Source organism: Erythrolamprus reginae, chromosome 7 (genome assembly GCF_031021105.1).
Source record: "Erythrolamprus reginae isolate rEryReg1 chromosome 7, rEryReg1.hap1, whole genome shotgun sequence".
Lineage (NCBI taxonomy): Eukaryota > Metazoa > Chordata > Lepidosauria > Squamata > Dipsadidae > Erythrolamprus > Erythrolamprus reginae.
Window position 1 is genome coordinate 79,950,562 of NC_091956.1, and position 3,674 is coordinate 79,954,235.

Here is a 3,674-nt window from a genome sequence, read left to right on the forward strand (position 1 = left end):
TCTAATGTCTGGGGGGAGTTGGTTCCAGAGGGGCTGGGGCCGCCACAGAGAAGGCTCTTCCCCTGGGGGCCCGCCAAATGACATTGTTTGGTCGACGGGACCCGGAGAAGGCCAACTCTGTGGGGCCTTATCGGCCACTGGGATTAGTGTATATACCCACTAAAACTCTCATTGTGTATTGGACTAAATAAATAAGTAAGTAAGTAAGTAAGTAAGTAAGTAAGTAAGTAAGTAAATAAATAAATAAATAGTAATAGTAGCATTCATCGTGCTTTAAGTATGGCCATCGTTAAGTGTGAGTGGGTGTGTTCGGAATGCCTTTTTTAAAAAATACATTTTCAAAATTATCAAAGTGACCTCTTCCAGGAGGGAGATCCGTTCCTTTAAGCCACCTTTCCTGACCTCTCCAGCTAAAGAACAAAATAGCGGAGCAACAAAAACACTGACGCCCTGCCAAAGAAGAAGGAGTTCCTGTGAACGGGCTGAAACAATAAATCTCCTCCATGCTGAATTCCCGGAGGGAGGCTGTCGTGTTTCCTCCTGTTCTTTATCAAGGTTTCCCCCCAAATAAGCAGGATGGGCAGTGGCTCTCCACAGCTGGTCTCACTCCCTCTTTCTCTCTGCTGCAACCTTTCCCACCGGCTAATTAGAACCAGGTTGGGTGGGGAGAGTTCTGGTCCTGCTGCTGCTGCTTTTGGAAGGAGAGTTCTGGAGCCCCCTTGAATGATGGGCTGGGAAGCTGTGGACCACTTTCCTCCTTTCGTTGGCTTTGTCTGGCTTCTTCTGTGAGGAGGGTAAGGCCTCAGATGTCTTTGAGCAGTGGAGCTAGTGAAAGGGATCAGTCTGTTAGGTTGCCATTTTGTCAACGGATTGCAGTCATATTGGTTTGGGTCTTCGAAATTGTGGCACATACTATTGGGGGGGAAAAACCCCCTACAACATGATTCTTTCTAAAACTAAAAAAGTAAAAAGATCTATCTCTCGTATCTCATGGGGGGAACTAAGACATCTCCCCCAGGCTTATTATATTGTATGTGTTGTATGGTTTTTAATTGTTGGGGCTTTTATATATTTTATTATTAGATTTGTCCCATTGTTATATTTTTTTTAAATTGCTGTTGTGAGCCGCCCCGAGTCTTCGGAGAGGGGCGGCATACAAATCTAATAAATTGTTGTTGTTGTTGTTGTTGTTGTTATTATTATTATTAATAATAATAATAATTTATTGGATTTGTATGCCGCCCCTCTCCGTAGACTCGGGGCGGCTAACAACAATAATAAACACAACATGTACAATCCAATAATAAAAAACAACTAAAAGCCCCTATTATAAAACCAAACATACACACAAACATACCATGCATAACTTGTAATGGCCTAAGGGGAAGAACTATCTCAACTTCCCCATGCCTGGCGGTATACATGAGTCTTGAGTAGTTTACGAAATAATATTGAGTAGTTTACGAAATATTATTATTATTATTATTATTATTATTATTATTATTATTATTATCTTATCAGCAAACTTTTCTAGGGGACTAGCTCCTGATAAAGTATCAGCTGAGGATAACAAATTATTATAATTTATTTAGCATATGGCAACCACAGAGATCTTGGCAATCACTGATATACAAATGTAGTTTAAATAAATGTTATAATTTGATGTCTAAAGAAGCAATCCATCTGACTGTTTCTGGGGTGGCTGTGGTAACATTACCCCCAGGCCTTGAATTATTATTATTATTATTATTATTATTATTATTATTATTATTATTATTACCTTATCAGCAAACTTTTCTAGGGGCCTAGCTCCTCGTAAAGTATCAGCTGAGGATAACAAATTATTATAATATATTTAGCATATGGCAACCACAGAGGTCTTGCAATCACTGATATTCAAATTTAGTTTAAATAAATGTTATAATTTGATATCTAAAGGAAGCTATCAATCTGTTTCTGGGGTGGCTGGGGTAACATCACCCCAGGCCTTTTAATTCCCCACCTGTGATAAAACATCCTAAATTCTTTTTAAACTCCCTTTTACAACCTTGTAATCCAGGGTAATTCAGAGTGGAGGGGTGTGTGTGTGGATGGAGCTGAGCATCACAATCCTGCTAAAAAATTAACTACTTATCTTAGAAATGTTGCATTTAAAGAAGTAGGTTGCCTTTCAAGCACAGTTATTGGAGAGAAACTCCTTTAACCAGGGCGGCAAACAAGCATAGGGTGCTCCTTTGGTACAAGTCCCATTTTATTTAATGAACTCAGTGCCAGAAAAATGCATGTGCTATTATGGGGTGGCCATTTCCTATTTGTACTTCTAATTTTAGGCTAGTAAGAAGAATAAGGTGGGGAATATAGCAATGTCCTGGCAAGAATGGAACACTCTGGTCTGTGACAATTTGGGGAACACGATGCAACTGGGACTGGAGATATTATGGATTCGTTTATTAATATTTATTATGGATTCTAGCAGTGGTGTTCTGGGTAGTAATCTTTAGAGGGCTGCTCACTTATCAAGAAAGTAATTCAAAGCAATAATCAGAAAGCAACTAGTACTATTCATTTTGCAAATGCTCTGAAAAAAACCCGGAGGCCAGAAATTTCATTTAGCAAGGAAGAAAATTGTGCTGTTGTTGCTTATGCTAGTGGTGCCTTCTAAGCTGGTGCATCGTATCCTTTTATCCTTTCCACAGACATTGGAACTGACTAAATAGCTTGTAATTATCAGGACCCCTTGTGGTTAAATAATTACGCAATCCTAGGTGCTGAATTAAAACCACTCCCTTTGTTGCAAAAGAGGAGATTGCAATTAACAGAGTTCTCACTGAAAATTCTGTTTGCCTCTCAAGCTTCTCTTGTTGAGATCTTTAAAAAAACCTTGATATATACATACATGTGCATAAGCACACTTAACATGGAGACGCATGCTCATAAGCAGTCTGCATTGGTTGCCGATCAATTTCCGGTCACAATTCAAAGTGTTGGTTATGACCTATAAAGCCCTTCATGGCATCGGACCAGAATATCTCCGAGACCGCCTTCAGCTGCACGAATCCCAGCGACCGATTAGGTCCCACAGAGTGGGCCTTCTCCGGGTCCCGTCAACTAAACAATGTTGGTTGGCGGGCCCCAGGGGAAGAGCCTTCTCTGTGGTGGCCCCCAACTCTCTGGAACCAGCTCCCCCCAGAGATTAGAACTGCCCCTACCTTCCTTGCCTTTCGTAAACTCAAAACCCACCTTTGTCGTCAGGCATGGGGGAATTGAGATATCTCCCCCGGGCCTATATAATTTATGTATGGTATGTTTGTATGTATGTCTGCTTAATAATGGGTTTTTTAAATATTTTAAATTGTAAATTATTAGATTTGTCATGAACTGTTTTATTGTGTTGTGAGCCACCCCGAGTCTACGGAGAGGGGCGGCATACAAATCAAATAAATAAATAAATAAATAAATAAATATTGCATAACCAAAGTGCTTTTAAACAACAAAATAAAAAGCGATTGAACAAGGGACAATACAAAAAATTGTGTTCACATGAGTTAAAATGTGTGGGTGCATGTATATATTTCGCAGGGGGAACTGAGCAGATGAATAAATACCATTTTATTCATGATAATAAACCTGTTATTTTATGCATTCTGAATTCTTATCCATATTCCTTTTATTGG

The 3,674-nt window shown here is 39.6% G+C and overlaps 1 protein-coding gene across 4 annotated transcripts in view; it reads left to right on the top strand.

Moving 5' to 3' along the window:
* The first annotated feature begins 402 nt into the window (after positions 1-402).
* EMCN (endomucin) overlaps positions 403-3,674 on the top strand; it is a 52,288-nt gene continuing 49,016 nt past the window's right edge. Inside the window, exon 1 of one of the 4 annotated variants that reach the window (XM_070757948.1) lies at positions 403-794. The gene's annotated coding sequence lies outside the window, so the exon portion shown is untranslated. The remainder of the gene's footprint in view (positions 795-3,674) is intronic. The other 3 variants (XM_070757949.1, XM_070757947.1, XM_070757946.1) reach the window with 3 other exon arrangements.